This window comes from Mastomys coucha, unplaced genomic scaffold, assembly GCF_008632895.1.
Source record: "Mastomys coucha isolate ucsf_1 unplaced genomic scaffold, UCSF_Mcou_1 pScaffold7, whole genome shotgun sequence".
In the NCBI taxonomy this organism is placed as follows: Eukaryota; Metazoa; Chordata; class Mammalia; order Rodentia; family Muridae; genus Mastomys; species Mastomys coucha.
Window position 1 is genome coordinate 5,770,842 of NW_022196913.1, and position 24,781 is coordinate 5,795,622.

The 24,781-nt window shown below is 35.6% G+C and overlaps 2 long non-coding RNA genes across 2 annotated transcripts in view; one reads left to right on the plus strand and one right to left on the minus strand.

Moving 5' to 3' along the window:
* LOC116082346 overlaps positions 1-7,388 on the minus strand; it is a 13,759-nt gene extending 6,371 nt beyond the window's left edge. Inside the window, exon 1 of the long non-coding RNA XR_004115258.1 lies at positions 7,056-7,388. This is a non-coding gene — a long non-coding RNA (uncharacterized LOC116082346). The remainder of the gene's footprint in view (positions 1-7,055) is intronic.
* LOC116082343 lies at positions 6,091-10,672 on the plus strand. The gene is made up of 2 exons (XR_004115256.1): positions 6,091-6,170; positions 10,260-10,672. It is a non-coding gene; the product is annotated as an uncharacterized LOC116082343 (long non-coding RNA).
* Positions 10,673-24,781: the final 14,109 nt, after the last annotated feature.

Here is a 24,781-nt window from a genome sequence, read left to right on the forward strand (position 1 = left end):
CAGATCTCTGGGAAAAGATCTCTGACCCTATTGGGGATTCATTTGTGTTTCGTATGCATAGAATGACTTCTACTACTTTTTACTTCTGAGCTTGTTTAAGTCATTCCCAAAATTAATTAAGTGTCCCAAGAAGTGAAAATTTTATTGATAAAATGTGTTTAAATTACTTAGCAGTACTTGTTACCCTTTAATCTCTTTAAACATCAAATGTTGTGATGAAAGTGCTATCATGCTATGAGTAGCAACTTGAATCTAGGTTTTGTGCTGAAAAACAGCACAGGGATTTTCAAAAATTCTTGTGATTGGGTACCGAGAAGAACCCAGAGTAGATCTTCCTAATAAGAGAGGGGATAGCTGTAAGTAATTGGTTTTGTATTTGCTATACTGTATCATTTTGATAACTGTTCTTTAGTCGTTTATATTCCTGTGACCTTTGTTTCCTATTGGTGATATACATGATCGGACTATAGGAACACATGCTCATGGCTCATCATCCACTCAAACATCATTTATAGGCAAGGCTATGAAGAAGACCTGACAGTGGTTTCACTGGGGTCTATATTACCCATCTTTGATTGAACAGCATTTAGATTTCACCAGTCAGTCATGAGATAGCCATGAGAGAGTATAATAAAAACACTTTGCCACCTGATAAAATACATACTTCAAATAGATATTTATTTTAGTTTAGTCTTAGTGTGAAAAAAATGAAAGGCAGAATACTTCATGGTAAAATATTTTATATATCTCTTAAAATATACACAATGGATCCTAACTGAGATCTATATTGTGAGTAGAATTTCAAGTTACCTCTCCAAGAACTGATAAATATAGAGCGTTCACTGAAGTCTATGTTGGTTTGTTCTTGGTTTTGTTTTTGATATTTTATACTTAAATGTTTGCTTGTTCGACCTATAATCTTAAAAGAACACATTTTTTATTATTTCACAAAAGGAATATTACTAATGCACACTATCATTCAAAGGAATACCATATGCAGAGTTTGGTTAGCTCCTGATTTCTTTAAGGAAAATAGTGTCTTAATAGATGGAATACATTACAAGAGAGTTTATTTTAGGAAGTCTTCTAAACTGCTCCACAATGCCCTGTCTACTGATGTATGACTAGCTTTTACCCACAACAGTATTTGCATTTTAAATTACTTTGTGTACACTGCTCTGACTCAGATCATAAGAAGTATATTGCCTTGGGCAGAGCATGGGAGCAATTATTCTGCAGTCCTAATTAAGTCATGATTAAATATTATGCATGATCTTGGAAAAATAAAGAAACTTTGTTGATCATGTTTCATTTTCACCAGTCAGTAGAAAATTCTTGGAAAAAATCCTAGTTTTCACAATAATTTCTATTACTTTCTTAAACCAAATATTTGTTATTGTTATAGTATATACTCACTAATAAACCCCCAAAGTACAGAGTACCCAGGATACAATCCACAGAATTCAAGAAGGCTAACAAGCTGAAGGGCCCAAGTGAGGATACTTTATTCCAACTTGGGAGGAGAAGAAAGCTCTCATGGGGCTGGGGAGAGGGGAGATGGAAGGAGGGACCTGCATGGGAGAGAGGAGCGTGAGGGGGAAATGGGAACATGATCAGGTATTGGAGAGGAGTGAAGCCCTAAGGCCCAGCAAAATGAATGGAAGCAGGCAACCTTGGGAGGTGGGAGAAAAAAAAGAAAATAAAATCAAAGTACATTCTCAATTCTTACATTGACTTTGTAGTTTCTTGATCATATACATGAGAACTTGATAGTTCTGTGGGAATTCATCTATTTCCTATCCTTGTCACAACATTGCTAACACTCAAAGCCTGAAGTTGGGGTAGGAGGTTCTAGTACGACTAATTGTTTTTGTTTGCTTGTTTGTTTGCTTTATTGTTTTTTTTAAATCACTCTCTTTTTTTCTGAGACAATGTATAGCTTGGGAAATGATATAAGATTGCCTGTAACTCTCAGTGTAGCTCATGTGGCATTGAATTCACTCTTCCAGAAACAGCATTCCAAATGTTGGGACTACAATTACATAGTAACATAACCAGTTCCTAAACTATTACAACTTACTTCCTGGAAGCAATATATTTTAGGTTGTAAATTATCCAGTTTCCCCACTGTCCTTTCCCTGATAATTAACATATGATACCCAAGTTCATGAAATAGAACTACCTGCTGTATGTTCTAGGATAGATTCCAGAAAGCATTGTTTTTCATATTTAAAATAGTCACATGTAATGAAAAATACTGATTGTCAATCTGACAAGACCTAGCAAAGGCCATGATGCAGACCTAGGGAGAATTTTCCTGATTAGGTTATTGGATGTGGGGAGTCTCACTTTCAATATGTGTGCTGATTTTTTGCTAGCAGCCCAGATATAAAATCCAAGAGGAGAGCTCTTGATCTTTGTCTACTTGATTTTGCATCTAACTGGTGGTTCATCAGTCTCATAGGTCTCACTCCTGCTGCTCTTTTTGCTGTTGTTGGTATTCTTTGCGGACACAAAACACAGCTTCTTCTAATTTTCTAGATGGGCAAAAGACCATCCATGAACCCTGCAGGCCTTCAGCACCATACAGGGACTGCTGGAGCTTCCAGTGTCAGAGACTGAGTGGTGGCTGAGTTCTAAGCCTCTTAGGGTAAAGGCAGTCATTGTAAGACTACACAGAGCATAGCATGTGAACTGATCTAGTAAATCCTATTTTGAGATTTTCCTTTTTCTGTTCATCTGAGAATACAGTTACCTATGGTGAGTGTCATAAAATTAAAATATGTTTATAAGATATACACATACGTATGTTCTAAATAATGGTGGTAATTTTATAAAGATCGAATGAAATAATTTTGTAAATATGACAAAGTATTCATATCATAGTGGATAAAATAAATGTTTTGCATTTGGGAACATATTAAAGAAGATGTAATTTAAAATGATGAGGAAACATCACTACAATTCATGTGCTTCACAATGTCAAGATAAAGGAATTCAGTGCAGTTGCCTTTGTGATTGATTTTCTATTTACACAGTTAATGTACAAGCAAATATAAATTCAAATCATAGCCTAGAACAAGAGACTATCCTATTAAGTATTAAAGTTTTAAAATTGAATTTTATTGTGCTTCACATTCATTTTGAATCAGATTTATTCTGGATTCTATAGTACAAGCTATCATGTAAGTTCTGTTGCTACACATTTATCATTTCACAAAAAGTAACCAGGTATCTTTTAGAAAAAGAATGTGTATGTATAGTGCTTTTGTGTTCATGTTTGTGTGTGTGTGTGTGTTTATATGCATGTGGGCATAAGTGTGTTTATGCATTCATGTGCACATGTATGCTTATATCATTATAGGACAGGGGACAACCTGAGCTTCTGAGACCTACATCTATGGTTTTTCATTTGTCTTTTTGTTTTTGCTTTTGTTGTTGTTGTTGTTTTGTTTTGTTTGAGACAGAGTTTCTCATTGGCTTGGAATTTGTCAGCTAAGCTTTCAGAACACGTAAATCTATCTTTCTTGGCCTTCCCAGGACTGTGATTATAATTGTTTCCTCCCTTACCTAGCTTTGTTTTTAATACTTGTTCTGGAGATTCAGTTTAGGTATTTGTAAGGCCCTCTAACCTATCTTCTCAGACTGGCATGAAATTTCAAGCCAGTTGAGTTGTTTAGACGACTGTTTTACTTTAAATAGTCAAAGGATTATGTGTTTTTTCAATGACTAATGCATTTATTAAAATAAGAAAAATAAACACACACTTTAAAAAATCCTTTGTCTATATACACAAAAATATGCACTCTCTTTTGAGTAAAGTCATGATGTTCATTTCTCAAGGACTCAAATCCAAAGAACACAGGAGAAAATATATTCATTCCAGTCAATGTTAATGCATATCCTCATCTAGGCTTGGGAGAAATTCACAATCAGTGACTAAATCTCCAGATTCTTAGGTCACAGTAATCCTATTAAATTAGAATACATGCAAATAGCAATTGCTCTAGAAGTGAATGTGCCATGGGCTGTGGAATTGGCCCAGTCAAGAAAAGGCTTGCCATGCAAGCATAAGAACTGAAGTTTAATCCCCAGCATCCATAAACAGTACCAGGCATGGCAGAGCACATTTGTAATCTCAGTACAGAAGAGCTAGAGATAAGCACATCCTTGGACTTGGAGATTAGCTGACTTAGCAAAGTTGGTGAAAAGAGAGACCCAACAAAAAAATCAAGTGGAGGCCCAGTGATGAAAAAGTTGACCTTTGACTTCTACATTCATCTGTGAGACTAGGGAAGACAATTTCTCTTTATGCTAACTGTTGAAACTGTTAGCTTAGGCACTGGATTCTTAATATACTTTAATTACTTCTAGTTCTTAGTGACGAGAGGTAGAGGGGATAAAAACTGCTATCAAGATCACACCCCAAACCTAATGGGACTGTTCTATTGCTTTGCTTGTTTTTTTGCTTTGAGTTGACCAGAAAGTAAAGATGTACAGGAAGGACCTGGAAGAACTTTATAGATAGACGTGGTTCCTGAGTGAAAAGATGATTGTTTTTTACTCCTTGCTATGGTTTCAACTGCCAAGTGTCCAATGAGGCAAAGGTGATGAATTCTCTTCTGTTAGTCCAGAACTTTACCCCAATAGCTCTAAAGAAGAAGAAGTTCATTGACACAGTTGAAGTATTTGAATTATGGTCTCGTGGAAATTAAAAGGAAATGAGACTCAGTTCTCTGAAGTCCGTACTGCACAAAGTCCACCCTTCCTTTTCTTCTAAGAGCATTATCCAGGCCTTAAAGTTGACATTGTATTCCATGAAATATTACAATTTTTATTTATTTTCTAATTACTCTGAAAACACTGATCACCTCATAGGTTACAGATAAGTTTTGATATAAGGAAATTCGTATCCCAAAGGTTACTCTTTGCTACAAAAGTTCAGAGAGTCCCATGTAAACTTTCTTATATCCCATTAAAATCTGAAAGGAAAGGAAAAGCCTTAGCATCTTATAATGTTAGCTGATAACCATATCTGGTAAATGACAGTCTCGTCTCCTAATCTAAAGTCTTACTTCTCATCCATACACTTTCTTGATTGCTACGAATCACCATAGTCATTCAGTGTCTACAGCACCAGTTGCTTTACTCCTCCAGGACTTGCCACAGAGACAGGCTCCTTGATAGCTTTTGTAACACATGCATTGTATTTATATTATCTTTCAGACAAGTTAGCTCAAAATATAAAATCAAGTGAGTATACAAGAGACTCAGTAGGTTATTTGTTAGTTAAATAGGTTGTTATTCTGACTATAAGAAAAGTAATAGTGCTTATATCTAAATATACTTTCACAATACTAAAGTCTCTTTAATAAATTCAATAAGAATTGAATATATTTTTAAGCCACAGTTGTCTTAGTTATTAAAATAATTTTTCTTTTCTTTCTGAGAAAGGACTATACTCACTTTGCAATTGCTAAGGTGCTAACTTAGGACAAAAGTTGAGAATAATTTAAATAAATTATTCAAATGTGAATAATAGATGATTTGGGAACTCTGTTATGACTGATAATGAGTCATTATCCAGACTGAGTGATAAGGAAGAAAATTAGACAATTACACAATATTCTTTGCCTTTCCTGTGTGGACTGTATCTCATCACATTGAGAGTATTTACAGCTCTCTGATATGATCATAGAAATTCTCACAAAGTTGATAGTAGTGCTTCTGTCTCCAAAGATATAATAGTAGTTCTGATGCCTTTGGCAGCCAAATTTTGCTATCCATAAAAATTTCTATTCTCCCTCAACGACTTTGTGATCCATTATTCATCATAGGAACCTGGCAGATGCTGACTACATGAACTCAAGAAGCTTCATTTAATTATGTTCTACTAGAAAGCTTGGGTATTTCATACTGGCATAATAATAACTCAATTCATATGTTTCCTTTTGGGAGGCCATTCCTAAACAAAAGTGTCATGTTAGCTTTCCTACTACAATGATACCAGACCACCTTTAACTGAAATTCTCATTATTTGAGTCACAAAAGCATGAGATTGCAAAGCTGAGTCATTGTCTCCTAGAACTACCATTGTGAGGCACAGAGGAAATAAATACACAGAAACTAGAAGGTTCTTGGGAAAAACGCCAGAGGGGAACTGTTTTTAGGTAAGAGGCAGGGCAGGAAAGGAGTCTAATCATTAGGCAGGCCAAATGTAGAGGAAAGGGGGAAATGCTCAATTAATTCTTCTGTAGATCAATACATATCAGTTACCAATCTTCTTCCTTTGCACTTATGTATCCCCTATTTTCAATTTAAACACAAACCAAGAGTGCCCTGTACTTTGAATTTTGACCTTGGCGTATTTACTAATTTTCTGTACCTTTAAGTTTTTCTATTATTTTAGAAGTCAATGACCATTGAATAAGGATAGTTAACAGCAATACAATAACCAATAGTGAATATTTTTTCATTTTTTCCTTGTGTTCAGGGATAGACATTAGGCATATGAGTTTGATCATAGACTAATTTTAAGGAAATTGCTGGGATCTTTTGTGATGTAGCATACATAAGAGAATGTTAGGTACCTCTTTTAACACAGTTATCTTACTTTGTTAAATTCTTAGTGAAAGCATGTGTGAAGCCACAGCTCACAACTAAATCTTTAGTGCTATACTTTAATTTCACCTACATCTGTTATTTACTTAGCTAAGTTGGGAGTATTCTAAGTTGGGAGTTCTTAAATCAAGACTATTAAAAGTGCTAATTGTGAGGTGACCTCTGAAGGACATTGGAATTTCAAAGTGTTTACTAATAGATTGACTTAGTATGCATAAATCTTTAGCTTGTTAAAATGTTTTTATTATTTTTGAAATGATAGAAAAACTATATCATTTTCTCCTTCCCTTTGCTTCCTCCAATGCTCTCTCTCAAGTTCATGGCCTTGCTTGCTTTAATTGTTGTTACACACATACATACACAGACACACTCTACTACTACTACTACTAAGTTCATAGATATAACTGGATCTGGTTCAGTACATATAATGTTACCTCTATGTATATGTTTTCTCAGAGTTGACCATTCATCATTAGATGAGAGCATTGAGGAAGATTGTTTCTCCCAGCCTCATTACTTTTCATGTGCCCATAGTCCTCTGTCTAAGATTAGCCCCTTCTAGTATTCTCCTTTCGATGTCAGCATTCTCATTGGTGTTGTTATTGCTCAGGTCATGTTTAGGCAGGCATGTTGATGAGACTTCTTGGGGTAGCTTCTCTGAGATTTCTAGGAGACACTATCTCACAATCCTCTGGTTCTTGTTAACTGTTCCTCTCTCTACTGCAGAGAACTCTGAGCCTTAGGAGCAGGAATTCTATTTGGATGGTTCCGTTGATATCACATGATCTTTTATTCTATGTGATTATTAGATATTCTTTTCTATAGTGCTCTACATTAATTGGAAAAATACATCTCTTTGATGAAAGGTGAGCACTACTCTTACATGTGGGTTTATGTATACACATTTAGGTCACAGCTATGAGTAACTTTCAGGGTACCAGAAGACACCACTTGTCTTAGTCACTATTTTATGGTTGTGAAGAGACATCATGTGCTAGGCAACTCTTACAAGAGAAAGCATTTAATTGGGGCTTGCTTACACGTTCAGAGTGTCAGTCCATTTTTATTCTGGTGGCAGGCAGGATGCTAGAGAGCAATATCCTGGCCCACAGACAAGAAAAGGAAATGCCACTGAGCCTGCTTTGGGTTTTTAAACTTTGAAGGCCATTGCCAGGGACCTGTTTCTTCCAACAAAGTCATAGCTACTCCAATAAGGCCACCACTCTTAATTATTATAATCCTTTCAAATCATGCCACACCCTATTGACTGAGCATGCAAATATATGATACAGGCTGGGAATCATCCTTATTCAAAGCACTACAATATGCAAGTTTTAGCTTTTAACAACTGGGGTCAGCTAAGAGAAAAAGAATGACTACCTCTAATCTTGGGATTGTTTCCTTTGCATTTGCAAACTGCTTCTTTGGGGGTTGGAGAATTTTTCCTTTTTATTTCTTTTTGTTTGTTCTTTTTGAGTTTTTGAACTTTTTTATTTATTTTTTATTAGATATTTTCTTTATTTACATTTCAAATGATATCTCCTCTCTTGGTTACCCCTCCAAAAGAAAAAAAAAACCTGTTTCCTATCCCCTCCTCCTGTTCACCAACCCACCCTTTCCCACTTCCTGGCCCTGGCATTCCCCTACACTGGGACATAGAACCTTCACAGGACCAAGGGCCTCTCCTCCCATTGATGACCGACTAGACCATCCTCTGCTACATATGCAGTTGGAGCTATGAGTCCCACCATGTGTACTCTTTGGTTGATGGTTTAGTCCCTGGGAGCTCTGAGGGTACTAGTTAGTTCATATTGTTGTTCATCTTAAGGGACTGCAAACCTTTCAGCTCCTTGGGTCCTTTCTTTAGCTCCTTCATTGGGGACCCTGTTCTCAGTCCAATGGATGGCTGTGAGCCTCTACTTCTGTATTAGTTGGGCACTGCCAGAGAATGCAAGACTTTTTTGTTTGTAGGTCAGTTGAACCCAGGTTACAGCTTCTTTTCATGCAGTGAACCAGGATGTTTAGCCAATTACATGCATGTTAACCTTGAGTGCACCTCACTGGGGGTTGCTAGACTGTGCTTTATTACTATTACTGCTCTTCGTTGCCCTGTACAGACCATATTGCTTCCTCTAACTTCGTTCTGAACATTTCTTTGTTTTGCAATGCCTAAGCATGGGTCTTTGTAAGAGGTTAATTTAGCCAATTATTCCAGTTTGTTTGAAGCTAAAATCTTTAATCTATCCAACCCTCCCTTTACTCTTTCTAGGGTACAGTTTTCATTCCATTTGCTAAGAATTCTGATTTGAGAATTTAGAGAAAAGCTAATTCGAGTACATACATGTGCAAATGCACAATCCTCTCTGGAAAGATGGCATATAAATATAATATTAAAGGAATACGCTTTTCAATACTCTTCATTTATAGTAAATAATCTTTTTTATACTTGTCAACATAATTGAAATAATGAAAAGAATCCAAATGCAGATCTATGCCTCTTATGAAACAACCATCCTGAAAATTTATTAGCTTTGTTACTTTTAATAAAATGAATCTTTGGACATTTTGTCTCTCTCTCTCTCTCTCTCTCTCTCTCTCTCTATATATATATATATATATATATATGTATGTATATATGTATATATACATATATTTTTTTTTTTTTGAATAAGGCACTATAAGAACTCAGAATAGCTGGAGAAATATTTCAGGGAAGTGATGAAAAATGTCAAAAGATTGAGTCTTAACTTTAAAGAGTTTGAGGCAAGAGAGATAACAAATAAAAATTTAGGCAAATCTATCCATTCCTTAAAATGTTGCAATACAGATTATAATTTTGTATAGATATCTAGATGAACATGAGATTATTCTGTTGGAGGTTGGTTTGGCGATGCTATGTATTCAAAGGATAAATATTGACCTTCAAGATCTGGTTGTCCTTGTGGGGAGAGTCTCACATATACCAAGTGATACTGTGTAAACCTTGCCCTCTAATTTAAAGTTAACTGGTTAAAAAAAAGCCTAGAGCCTGTGACTGGGCAGCTGAGAGAAAAAGTGGGGTATGAAGATAGAATGAGGTATCATAGGAGAGACCTGAAATGAGAGAGAGAGAGAGAGAGAGAGAGAGAGAGAGAGAGAGAGAGAGAGAGAGAGAGAGAGAGAGAGAGAGAGAGAGAGAGAGAAAGAAAGAAAGAGAGAGAGAGAGAACAGGGGAAAGAAAAGAGAAAGGGAGGGAAGATGGAGCCAGGAGAGGAGATGGATCATTCCAGGAAGAAATGACATATTCTGGAAGGGTCTTGATGGAACCTACTAAGTGATTGCAGCAAACTTGAAGAGCTTTATGGAACTGGATTTTCAGGTTATGTGGAAAAGAGTGGTGAGGTTATACTAGAATTTCACGGATCAGGATTTAAGGTTTGAGAAGGACCATCATAAATTGTACTTCAAGTTTCTTCTGCAGAAGAAAGTTACGATCAAGTTAAATCAACAACTCTTGAACCTCCTCTCCTCCACACTTTTAATAATAGATAATTTGTTCATTGGAGACGAGAGGACCCTTAACTTTCCCCTGTCCTTTCTCACATATAGGTTCTTCAATTATATATAACACTCAAAACTCCTCTTTGCATTCTTATCAGCTCTTGTACTTAACCATATGTGTTCCTGGTGGATCCCCTGGAGCGTTAATGGAAGTTACTGGTGACTGCAAGCCAACATGAAGCTGCTGCAAATTCTACCTGGATCCTCTGCAAGAGTACCAACTATTCTTAACCACTGAGACATCTCTCCAGCCCCAAGAATAATTTTAAGTAATTTTTCCCTAAACATCATTTTTAAAGTGCTTCTGTTGAGCATTATTTTCTTTCAGTGTGATAAGCCAGTTTCTACCCTGACTTCCTTTGGAGATTTTTAGTTTGGAAGCTGATTGTGCAAAAATGCACATGTTTCCTTTTATCAGTAACCACTCTGTGGTTTCCTCTTTTGAATTTCCTTCACTTCTGACTAAGCACTGTATCAATTTCTTCCTCTTCCAACAAGGCCATTTCCCCTCCTCTGGCTCAGTTACTGTCTGTGTGATCAGGTAACCTTAGATAGAATGTGCGGTACATGCATTCTTCAAGCCCAAAGTGATTTATATGTACACTTTTGAAAGAGGAGATCAAGTGGCAGGCAGCAAGTAGAGCCTCATGGGAGTTCTAACCAATGGCATCTGACAAGGAGACAATGGAGCAGAAATTAATGTGGAAGTCCTCAAGAAGGATGCTAAAAGCTACAAACATCTTTGTGAGGAGGCCACAAAAGTTCAGCAGAACTTTAAGTAAAATGTGTCTGACAGTCCAAGCAGAGGTATCTGGTCTCAGTACAAAACAGAAGGCCTCTGTTTGATATAAAAACAAAATGTAAGTTCAGTTCATCAAAGTTAAGAAACCTTCACTTGTGGTGAACTGCACCATCTTTTGGCAAATTATTGCTCAAAACAGTCTAACAATATCCACAAGAACATAATATATAATTATCTCATAACAATAAGTATACAATGATGTATTCTATAAACCAGATGGGGTATGTAGTCCCTAGGGGCTATAAGCAAGCTAAAGGATGTTGTGTGTGACATAGTCTTGAAGCCTCACTGGGTGAAGCATAGATGATATGTATATTTGAAAGACAATAGACAACAGAACTTGCTACATCTGTGCTTTTGCTGATGATATAGCATATATTGCTAATGCATAATGTACTGGAAGGAACTGGGACAGCAATTAGCCAAAGAGGAAAAGTTTACACTAGTCAGCACTATGTCAGAAGTGTGTCTCCCTATGCTAGAAAAAAAAATCACTGTCAGGATCTGACATTCCTGATGTCCTATGGGTTCAACCATCAAACAATCACTAAAAAGATGTTGAGTGAAAGTTTTTACATTTATGAAGAAAATGTATAAAACCAAGCTGAATCATATTGAGGTCAAGATTTTTTTTTTTACATTTCTAGTGCTAATTAATTCTACATAAATGCCTGACTAAGATATAGCTATGGTTTTTAGAATTATCCCTGAAATCTAAAGCACTAAATGTTTCTCAATCACACAAAGCTGTGATTTTATTCAGTAATTTTTTACTGAATTACTGACAGTAATTTTTTTCTGTTATTATTTTAAGATTGCAGAATAAACTTTAAAATAATGCTCAACTTTTGACTCAACTTATTGCAGTTTATCAGTCCCCATATTTAGAAACACCTCAGCTTTTATATCTATGCCAAAAATAATATAATCCAAGTTCAGTCAAAGATACTAAAATTGCCAGGCATGTAAGAACAACATTTAATATAATGTGTATAATTTGTATCATAAAAATAATGCTATGATGATTTGTATCATATGTAAGAATATCTATATGTCTTAATATGTTGTGTGACATTTATATGATATAGTATATGTGCTTTAAAAACTCATGCTTTCCTGCAGCCACACGCATGAATGGGTTTTCTGGAATGGGAATCAGGGCCTGAAAAAATTAAGGGTAGCGGAAATGCTGGAAGAGGTTTGAAAAAAATGACGACACATGGAGTGCTTTCAGTCCGCCATCATTAATGAATTCACCTTGTTACAAGCAAACGGGTACATAAAGCAAAACCCCTCCCCCAAGTCTGTCAACAACTTGGCCCAATCAACAGCTTCATCTTCAGTCTCTGGAGGCGGGACTTCCGGCATAAGAGGAACTTGTAGAGAGGCATGGCTATTAGAGGGAGGTTGGAGAGAGGCGTGGCTATATGTGGCAAGGCAGGGTCTGACTGAATCAGCCCTCAGCTGTAGGAGGTTCACAATGCTTCATACTACATAGATTTATGAACATTGCATGTTGGGCATCACTGTTATAAAACACCTACAGAAGCCAAACCAAATAATAAGATTTAATTTGATCAGTGGTTCATAAGTCTCCATGCACAACTCGTATTTTTCTAGTTTCTGACCTAGGGTGAGGCAGAGCCGCATGATAAGGAAAGAGATATAGAAAGCTGCTTGTAACATGGTAGCATGAAAGGATTGGAGAAAAAGAAGAAAGGGGAAAGAAGGAGCTATTTGTTAGAAAACTTGATCATGGATTCATAGCTCAAAGGAAATGATGGAAATAATGGCCGCTGATACGTCCCTGGTAGAGAGCAGTACTGCTCACCAACTACAATCATTTGCTGCTCACCTACGTGCTTTGAAGATAGGTGGGTAGCTGAACTCTGAGAATAGGCATGTGTGAAGAAGTTGAATGTTTCATTTCCTAGTCTGGCCACTAAAGTCTATTATGTGGTCTTAGTCAAGGATGATATAGATGAACCCAAAGTTCTAAGGAACAGAACATTGAACAATAGTGAGCCCTCTGATTGATTTTGGAGTGGGAAATTCTCTTCTGTGATAAGAAATCTGAGAGTTGTTGAATATGACAGCTGAACAGTCCTGTGCAGTAAGGTATCTTTAGTCTATTCTTTGCCTTGAATATTCCATTAAAAACAAACACTGGTTTGCTTTCTTCATGTCAGAATTAGAAGAAAAGAGAAATAAATTAATGAAGCTAGACAATGGCAGAGAAAACGATCTCTTCCTCCACATAGGTGATATATTGCTGTTAGCATTCTCTAGACGTCAAGAGGAAAAATGTATTCATTTCAATTAATAGAAAATTGGTGTCTAGAATGTGTTCTGTAAAGTTAATTCTGGTGACTGAAAAAGATATACTGAACTTAGCCTCTTAAAAACATGACACATAGGAATAATTTATCCAAAGAAATTATCATTTCTTTGGTGCTTACATATATGAGACTGTTTACATACTCTATTTTCTTATCACCAGTTGTTTATTAATTACTATATACTAATAAGCATAAACATAAAGACATATGAATTTTAAATGGGCACTCATTAACTCCCTCTAGACTGAGTATGCAATGTCATTTTACATGATACATATTACACACTATCAAATGTTTCGTTTTGCAATTTTGTGTTAATTATTAAACTTAGAATTAACCATGTTGAATAATTATTAACATATTCCATTCATTGTAGTATCATTTATACTTTTATAGCAAGGACTACATTCCAGAGTGAAAAACCTTATTACATTCAAATATCATTTATGTGCTTTGGGCTTCAAGCATTTCAAATATCAGAGAAGTAATTAACATATTCAAAAGCAATTTTAAAACTGCACTAATAAATATGAGAGAAAACAACAAATTTTCAATTGTTTTTCTTAGAACCTAAGTCATGCTGTATTTTAGACCTTAATTTTTAAGTATAAAAAAGTAATCCTAATTTAGAGAACTACTTTTCTCTATAAGATAATAGTTATAAAATTGGTAAGTTTTGCTGCATTGTTGGTGTAAAATATATTCCCAAAAAGAATTACTGCCTTGGTATTTTATTATATGGATTAATAAAAAACAAATTTTGATGAATAATATGAAAACACATATTTGCTAAATAGTTTGACAAAGGATAAATATTAATGAATCTTTTCCTAGGAATTTATAGCAGCAAAAATATGTGCAGAATCCAGCTTTTCCAGCAGCTTCTAGAAAGGATGCAGATGAGAAACGACTCAGAAAGACAATAATTCTGGTCATTATTCAGAAGTGATAGGTTAACATTGAAGGACAATCATGAATTGGGGTCAATCTATACGAAAAAATTTCTAGACAGGATAAAGCAGAAAAAACAATTTAAGCTATCTGTCAAATCTCAACAGCATACCCTTTGATGCAGCAAGTTACCCTTGCACTGAAGACCTCACAGGTTACTCTTTCATTGGAGATGATGACAAAGTTTAATGTATTGAAAATATAGCCTAGGTGCAAGAAGACTCTGAAACACAGATTAGATGCTTTATACATGGTATTGTTTTATATAGTAGAACAATTTCCAAGTTGCTTTTGATCATATGAAATTAATGTTAGCTGTTTTCATTTGACTTATCACTGGAACAACTAATGATGGGAATACATGTTTTTATGCATTTGTTGGGTTAATGAAGTTTTAGAGAAGTAAACACATGAATATTGCTTACTAGTGTAGCTACACAGTCAAATCTACTTTAAAGAACCCAGTGTCTCATAGCTAACTATATTTTGATAGCAATTGACCAGCCTGAGGTCTGTTTGGTGCTCTGTATCCTCAGCCACAAGAAACTACGGTGAAATAATTCCTTTATTAACTTTAATTTTTTTGCAATTATAATATAATTACTTTATTCTTCCATCCATATAACCCTACATTTTCTCTTTCAAATGCATGGCCCTCTTTTTATTAATTTTTATTTCAAGCATGTTTGTGTATTTTTATTGGATATTTTTTATTTACATTTCAAATGTTATCTCCTTTCCCTGTTTCCCACCTCCCAGAAACCCCCTATCCCATCACCCCTCCACTCTTTCCCCACCCATCCACCCACTCCTGCCTCCCTGCCCTTGAATTCCCCTACACTGGGGCATCAAACCTTGACAGGACCAAGAGCCTTTCCTCCCATCGGTGCCCAACAAAGCCATCTTCTGCTACATATGCAGTTGGCGCCATAGGTCTGTATTTTTTTGAACATATTTATTCCTAAATACAGCCTACGTAGTCTGTGCAATGCTATTTGTATATATGATTTTAGGGCTAACCATTTTGGTATTGGATAACCAATTGCTATTCTCTTCCTTGGGAAGTGATTCAGATAAGGTAAGTTTTCTTGCATCTGACTCTACTAAAATTATGCCTCACTGTCATTTTCCAGCAGATGCTGACCCTATTAGGCATCTTATAATGTTAAACCTTCTACATCTTCACTGTTAAACATAATGCTATTCAAATCTAAACCTGGAAAACACCAAATAGCTTCCTAAGTAGATAGCTGCAATTTACACAAGTATGGTCAACTTCCAGAGGAGTTGGGAAGGAAGCAGAAAGATCCAGAGTTAAGTGGATATTGACAGTGTTTTAGCAAGTGACTCCCATGGATGAAGATATGAAGGTACAAGCAGACATGAATTCAGGGAAATTTTTGGCTGTTTTGTACATTTATGTACATTGCAGCCTTATTGATAATAGCCAGAAGCTGGAAAGAACCCAGATGACTTTCAACATCTGGATATAGAAATGTATACAGAAAATGTGGCACATTTAAAGGATGGATTTAAAAGTTTAAGGCCACTGCTAGTCTTGCTCATGACAATAATGGAGATTGAAAAAACTTGAGTCTGTAGAAAAGTTACTCTACTTTAAGAACTGGATGATGGGACTAAAGAAGGTAAATAGCTTATTGATACTATCAGACTTACCTTCAACATTCTATGAAAATCTGAAGCACTCACAAAAATCTTACATGTATGGGGTGTATATACATATATATATGTACATATGTATGTATATATATTACCTCTGAGTATGTGGGTAAAACATAATGGGAAGAATAGTATCTTCCCCTTTTTGAAAACAATTAGCTTATATAGCAAATAAATGTCAGTCTTCCAAGAGACCACCAGAATAGCCATGAATTAAATGCTTCATCAGTAAGATGACAAAGACACTCTCCAATCCAAAAATCTCAATAGTGACAGATTGGGAGATTGACATGATTATGAACTCCATGTAGATTTAATTTAATTTTAATATCAGATTACATTTAATTACTCAGTTTGTGTATGCATATTTGTGTGTTCATGTGGGAGCACATGTGGAGCCCAATATGTGTGGAGGTCAGAGGGCAACCAAAGGATTGTCAGTCCTTTCCTGCCAGAATGTAGGTACAATGTTTTGAACCCTGGTTGTCAAGCTTGTGGTGAACGCCATAACCTACTGAACCATCTTTCAGTCCTGAGTTAATGAAAATGGTAAGGCCTGGGCAACTCTCCTAAACTTCAAATATTTAGAAATATAGATAGTATTTAATGTATTATTTCACATCTATTAAGACATTTTTACAAATAATATATGTATACATATATACATATATATATAAAACATATATAGAGATTGTGTGTGTATGTCTGTGCATGTGTGTGTGTGTGTGTGTGTGTGTGTGTGTGTGTGTGAAGGGGATATTACACCCACTGAGGTAATTCTTAAGATATGGATTTCAATTTCCTTGTATACAGTTTATCAGACCATTTAGATCATCAGAATCAGTAACTATTATTAAAATTGTCTTTTCTGCAATGGAAAGAAATCAAAGCTGGGAGTTAAATCTTCCTGATTGCATGTCACTAAATCCTTGCCAACTGATTAGCACACAGTTGGAATTTAGAGTATATAAACTAAAGCATAATGGAAAAATGGCTGTCATTTCCGTTTTCAAGGTGCAGAGTACATTTGTATAGTGTGTTATGACATTATTCTATTAATTTAAAAGCTGTAGAGATTATTATGAAAAGGATGGATAAATGATTCAGCAATTAAATGTTGAGGCAAAGCAAAACAACCAAATGAAGGAGAAACAAACAAAAACCACAGAGAAATAAGTGAGTAAAAATGATAACGCCTGTTAACTGTATAGTCCTATATATATGTTTATATATTTTTAAATATGTGTGTTTAAACAGAGCTTATTATAGAAACAGCTTATTGCCCATGGTGCTGCTTTCAGTAGCAATAGTAACAGCCACCATAGTAGCTGCAGAGGAAAAACACAAATATGCTTGCCAATGCTCACCACTGTATCTGTGCCAAGTTTGTTAGTGTATGCTTGAAGAAAAAAAATGAAGAAAAATGCATTTCCCTTATTAGTAACACCTCATAAAATGTTGATCTGTTGCTTGGGCAAAGTGGCTTTCAAATATTTGCATGGCCACATCATGCCTTTCCTGCAGTTACCAGTTGTTGGCCCTGAGGTACATTTTCATGTAGTGAGTCGCATGCTTTATCTTTTATCTCTAGCCAGAGCTCTCTGTCTTTAATCACTGTGGTTTCATGTGTGGGGTAGAATGTTGTTGTTGGATTGCTGCATTTTTAACATTTTCCTTTTTAATTGGGGGTTGTGTGGGCCACAGTTGGGATTAGTCCTCTCTGAACCTCTTCCAAACTGTCTGGGGTTAGATGCCTGAGACTTACTTCAGGATCCAGGTGTGGGCCTCTTAGAGTTTGAGAGCCCCTGTCAGTGTGTAATGAGATGAGATATGTCTCCATATGTCACATAGTAGAAGTTATAGTGTAGATCTCACCTCACCACAGTAGGTGAAACATGTCACCTCCACTCTTCTTGTCATTTTGAGTCAAGCATCAGCTGTCAACATGCTAGTGTGTCTGTTAGCATGACGTTGCTTTCTCATAAATGTCATTTTGTTACGTAGCCCAGTTAGTTATGGATGTGCAATAAATCACCCTATCTTAGTCTCTTAAAACAGATATTTTGCATGTGATTTAGAGACAAGGAATGGGAGAATAACTTGCTTTAGCATTTTATCCCAAATCTATGGGACTCAAATTGAGTGACAGAGATCTCAGCAACCAACAATGAAGGCAGTGTCTTCAGTCAAACATTGGAAGCCAGTGTAGTTCTCTGCCTGCCCTTGAATTTTTTTAATGTGTAGTGTTATTATAATAATAAATTAGAGATGTTTCTCTGGGGAGGATTTGGATGCTTTCAGTCAGTAGTAATTGTGAAGAAATAAAGAGAAAGATCAGTCATTGATGCCCACTCTCTAGACTGACACATGGCAGTCCGAGAGTCAAGATTACCCCCAACATGACAATCTGCTGTCAGCTGCATTATTGATGAAGGAAATCAGTGGTCAAAAGGGAGAGCCAGGTTTCTAATATGCCTTTAAGAACAGAAAGATGGTTTCTTGTAAATATAATTAGTGTGATTTATTTTGCTTCCCAACAGCTACCAGTTAACAGCTGAGGGAAAAATGTTTTACTCCATTTGTTTTTCCTCTAATTTAATCTACTTATTATTCTTTCTATTTCCCATAGACTCATCTCCTGTTCATTTACTTTTTAATTGTACACATGACACAGTTCTGCAATACTCAGAAACTAAAACAAAATCTCATTCCCTAAACACACGGTCATCTACATCGGTCATCTACATAGAGCAACAATAAGCATTGTTGATGTGTGTATCCAACTCCAACTGAAAAGAAAATGGTTATTTACCCATCCTGTGTAGAAAGAAGGGACATTGAGAAGTGAGACACTAAACACAGAGGATTCTGAATAATATCCTTCTTATGTATGAAAAACCCCCATCAATACAATGATGAAAAACTGGAAAAGGAATCATTTCTGGTTGTACAAATGCAGCAAATAAAATTATAATGTAACATACAGGAGGGACATGCAAGTTGCATCCTCTTTAAATACTAATTCATATGTATATATCATTAAATTTATCATAACATTAATTTATTAAGATATATATCTTTAAATACAATATACTAATCATGAAAGAAGATGTTAGAGAATTCAACAGAATTGAATCTTCACAAAATATAACCTTGTAATTATAAATAAAATCAGTAAACCTTTAAAGATGCTGTCAACATATTTCTGGAAAGATATAAACAAAGAGCACAGTTAAATGAAGAAGGTAGAAAGGTTGTTCTAAGCAAAACATCTCAATTTTCAGGTCAAAAGTTAAAAAGGGAAAACATAGATCCACTAATCTTCAAACAAACTAACTATAAACTAGCCACCTGGGAGATGAGGAAAGAAAGTCAATCATCAAAGAAGAAATCTTAAAAATTGGGAAAAGGTGACTTTTTAAAACAAAAAATTTATGTCGATGGTGAATGGACTAATACTTGTAGAAAATTATGCTTTTAACAGAATTTTAATTATTTATAACTAAAATTTATTATCATTTGCTTATTAATTTTCTATAGAGGATATCTAAACCATCCAAGGTGTCACCTTAACATCCCTCAAAAGGGAGAACCTCAACTGATGAATTCTCTCCATCTGATTGGCCTATGGATGTATAAGTCAGGGCATTCTTAAGTGCTAATTCCTTTTGGTGAACCCAGCCAGAGAAGTAACCTTTCTAGACAGGTGGATGTGGCCTTTACAGAAAATAGAGCTAAATATGAGTCTGGAGCAAGCTGTACCCTTCACAGTTCCTGCCTCAGTTCCTGCTTGAGAGTCTGGCCTGATTTTCTACAATGACGAAAACATTCTTGTAAGTGACAACAGCAAGAAATTGATTGCTATGAAATTAGCCTTAGTCAAGGCACTTATAGTGCTACTGCAAGAGAGCGAGGCACTTAACAGTGCTACTGCAAGAGAGCGAGGTACTTACAGTGCTACTGCAAGAGAGTGATGAACTTACAGTGCTAACTGCAAGAGTGTGAGGAACTTACAGTGCTCCTGCAAGAGAGCAAGGCACTTACAGTGCTACTGCAAGAGAGCAAGGCACTTACAGTGCTACTGCAAGAGAGTGAGGCACTTACAGTGCTACTACTGCAAGAGAGCGAGGCACAATAATGACAAAACAACTGGCTTAGTGTAAAAAAAGAAAAAAACTAAAAGGAAAACAAAACAAAAAAAAAACCATAAAAACATAAAAGCCCAAATGTCTTTATCCTCTGCATTTGGGAAAGAGACCTAATGGCAAGTGAGGTAGAGAAGGTGACTTTGAACTCCTCCCTTTACCACGAAGGTTCTTTTAAATTTTGCTTTGATTTTCTTCCACGATTAAGAACAATTGTATAAACAAAAACTAGAGTCTTCCTGACTTCTAGAATCACAGGATTTTGCTCCTGAGAGATTATTTAACATTTATTGATATTTGTTATTACGTGAGAACTGTTGGCCCACTGATTAAATAAGAAAAACATGGAGGATGCTTTTTTTTAACTTCTCATGAGTTTCATGAGGAAATGATCCAAAGAATGTCCTTCCTTAGGCTTTCTGCCAAAACAACTATAGCCTAGTCATCTAGAAAAGAGAGTCAATAGTTGTTTAGCAGTGAAAACCTCTTTTCTTGTAGGAAAAAGAATGTAGGAGATGGAATCAAGAGTTGAGCTCTTAGGAGTGATTTGGACAATTCAGGGGAGGCAGTCTCAGGTGCATTAGGAGGTCCTTTCATCCAAACTTAAAAACTAAACCATATGACTCAGTGATAGGTGGAAAAGTCAAGAATGGGCCAGACTTGTCATGGAAGAAAACAGAAGAGGAATTTGCAGGAGAAACTAAAGTTATGTTGATATTTTTGCATGATTAAACTTAAATATGTAGCAGAGTTTTATTGTATTAGAAATGAGCTATAAATCCTAAAAAAAAGTGCTCTATTGTGAAAATACGAGGAACACAAGTTTTATGTCTCTTCTAACCTTCCCAAAGATGGAGAATCAAGTTTTTCTTACCTATAAGTTAATGTAACCATTCAGAAATATAATAAAGTTGTAATTGTAGTTAGACACAAATATCAATGTAACCTTAATTCCTGATCTGAAAACTTGGAATGTAGTAACAATACATGAAAAATTACAAGAAGAAGAGAACAGAAATATGACGTCTACCCTGTGGTTGTTGTAAACTCTCCTCTAGGGTCACTATGTAGATCCAGCCTGGAAGTCTGACCAATCACTAATGACAGGATAAAGAATTTATGGTGTGTGTGTGAGTATATGTACACACACACACATACACATATGTATATATGTATATACATATATACACATATATATACACCACACTCACTTATCATAACTAGCACACATACACACATGCAAACACACACATGCACACATACATACACACATATACTCACACACAAGCACACATGTACATAGGCACACACAAACACATACACATGCATTACAAGAGTCATAATATTTCATTGCTAGAGTTTATTTCAGAAATTCTTTCATCTTCTGACATATAATATTATAGATGAAGGAATTTAATTACTGATAAAGAATGCTTTACCCCATACAGTTGAATGTCTATCATCAGCTAATTCTTAAATTAAGATATACTTGAAAAATAATATACTTCTCTGTGTGTGTGTTTGTGTGTGTGTGTGTGTGTGTGTGTGTGTGTGTGTGTGTGATGGTGTAAAATTGGATGTTTGATCTATCATGGTGACAATAATTAAATTGCATACTACTATCTCATAAATTAGTTTTCTAATGTTTAAATCATAAATTCTTTTTTCTTTATGGTTTTCAGATATTTAGAACTCAGCCAACATACATTGAGCTTTTGGTTTTAGTCACCCTTTAAAAAATTGTGTAATGGATTTTTATATAAAATACCATTAAATATAAGTAAATATATTGATGCTGAGGCACATCTAAACAATGACTAGGTTGAAATAGTTTTAGTGGCCCCACAGGTGCTAACCAAAAGGAGGTACATTGTAACCTAGCCAGCTGTTGTATAACTTCCAATTCTCTTTGTGATTATCTGTCCATCATTCCACACTATTTATGATCAGTTTCATTTGTACTTCTAAACCAGAGTTCAATTCTGTCTCAAGTTTGTACATTGGACAGAAGCACTTTTCTTCTTTTAAGATAAACTCATAATGCATTGAGACCTTTGTATCCCAAAGCCTTCTAAGCACCTTGCAGTGTTTTTTTAATTACTTTTGCTTTAAATTTAAATAATTTTCATTACAGTCTCTTGTTTTACTGACTTCATGGTCCCCTTTGCTGTTTCGTACCCTGAAATAATAAGACTGCTTTCCAGCTATGCATTTCTTGCTTAACTGTCTTCCTGGTTGCTAGGGGTTTTTGAATTTCTATTGATTTGCCAGAAATGTCTCTCAAGGAGGAATGATGAACTAAGATGCCTTGCTTCTAGCTTGCCACATGGTGGCTTTTGTGTTGATCTCTGACACCATGACATCATACATGCATGGCCCTCTCCACACCTTAGCTGAGCAAACTTTTGGTCTAACTTTCCCTTTAGCATGAAAAGAGGTTTCAGAAATGGCAGTAGCTGCTCCACAACAGCGGCCCAGATAAATAGAAGTAGAGTCACCAAAATAGGGATATAAGAACTAGGAACCATATCTGGTACCCATTCATCAAATAACCATACATCATCAAATTGAGAAGGGGAAAATGGCTATTTTTAAGCAAGTACAAAATGTATTATTGTGGAGCCTGGTAGGATATAAGCAAGCCAGCAATTCAAGACATCCCCAAGAGCTCACACATAACTAAATCATGCTTCAGATTAATGTATCAGCCAGTTCAAAGGTTAAACAAACAGCTGCTTCTCAAGGAGACACAGTACAAAGCTTAACTGTTCATTGGAAGGTCTGTAATAGTCTCAGCAGATCCCCAGAGGACTCTCTGTTATTTGTTTCTGATTGGGAGATTTCCAAAACTGACTCCATGCTACTGATGACCTTTCTAGCTAGGGCAGGGGGGTGAAGCTCTGGAGCCAGTGTGATTTCACCAGTCTCTGGGAAAGAAACAAGAAAAAAAAGAAAGAAAAAAAGAAAAACGAAAGAAAAGCTACTCACCCACACACGATTGCCTTTCATTATTCCAAGGTTGTGTAGGAGCTCACACTACACAGGATTGGAGAACGCTGGAGAAGACCACTCACCCAGTTACTTACTCATTTCTGCAGGCATGTAAAGAAGTTCAAAATAGTGAATTATTCAGAAATGTCAAGTGGAAGAGTCCAGTTTGATCTAATGTAACCTATGCCAGTAAATGAAAAATAATGGAATAAGTTGTGTACTTATTCAATATTTATTGTCACTGATTTGATGATTTTGAGTCCTGAAGCTGAATCACAACTCAGGGAGTTAGTTCTTTTTAAAAATTTAATTCTTTCAAAATTTCATACATGTATTTAATGTTTATAGATCAATGCCTCCCCATTATTTCTACTTTCTTTTTTAAAAAAATTTATTAGATATTTTCTTTATTCACATTTAAAATGTTATCCCCTTTCCTCATTTCCCCTGCAAAAACCTTCTGAAATAAGAAAATTTTAAAAAGAGGTACATAGACAGAAAGATAATTTAAACTGGACTTATATATTGAGAAACAGTACACATTTGAATGAAAATATATTATTAAAGTAAGGACAGTTTTCATGTATTTCACAGAAAGATCAGAAAAGTGGTCTTCAAAGGTCCAGACAGATGTTTTTAGGAATTTTTCTGGGATGAATTCAGCAGACAATATAACTAACTGACTTTTCTTTCTCTCAGAAACTTCTTACTTAATTAAGATGCTGACGACAAGCAGCCATTAGCTCTATTCCATTGCTTTATTACTGGGATAAGTTTTAAGACTCTTTTGAATTTTTATGTTGCAAACATTAATACAAACCTTCATGGGCATTGCTACATTTTCTCTCAATTATTCAATATTAAACTGTAGGAAAGAGGGATAATTGAGTATTTATTAGAAACAAGACTACCCAAGATTAGAAGAAAGAACACAAGTTACTTGCTTGGATGTATCCTCTGTAGAAGGAGACAAGCTTAGAACTCATGATTCCCAGGAGCCTCCACTCTTGTCCTTTCAGACATTAAATACAAAGTTTCATAGCTATGGTTATTATAATTTATTCAACACATATGTTCACGATCTATAATAGAGTGAGAATACTGGAATAAATGCTCTCTATTATCAGATTATTATTTAATTGTTAGTTTGGTATCTGCTGAAATACAATGCAGAAGTCCTAAGAGGCAGTTCACTGAGACATAAGGTTGGTACTGCTAGAAAATTTAGAATAGATGAGGGGTGACTGCTAGCTGAAAAAAAACCTTTAAATGGAGCTCATACAGATCAAAGAACAATGGAGTCTGTGATAAAATTAAAGAGAGTGAAGAGAAAATTCAATCTGAGGAACCAGGGTAATGAACTAGACAATTAATTGTGAATAGTATTTACCATCAGCAAAGAATGATAAGAAACCCCAAAGTGTGGAAACTGACATAGACATAGAGACGCATTTGAGATTTACAAACGATAAAACCAGGAAAGGATGATTTAAAAATATCCTTGAGGGACTGGAGACATGGCTCAATCATTAAGGGTGCCTATTGACCTTACAGAGACCTGGGGTTCAGTTTCTAGCACTCAAATAAGGCAGCTTTCACCTCCATAAACTCCAACTGCAGGAGAGTTCAATTTCTCTGTCTTCCACGTGTACCTGAACTCATATGAACCCAGCACTGTACAGACATAAATGAATATATATATATATATATAT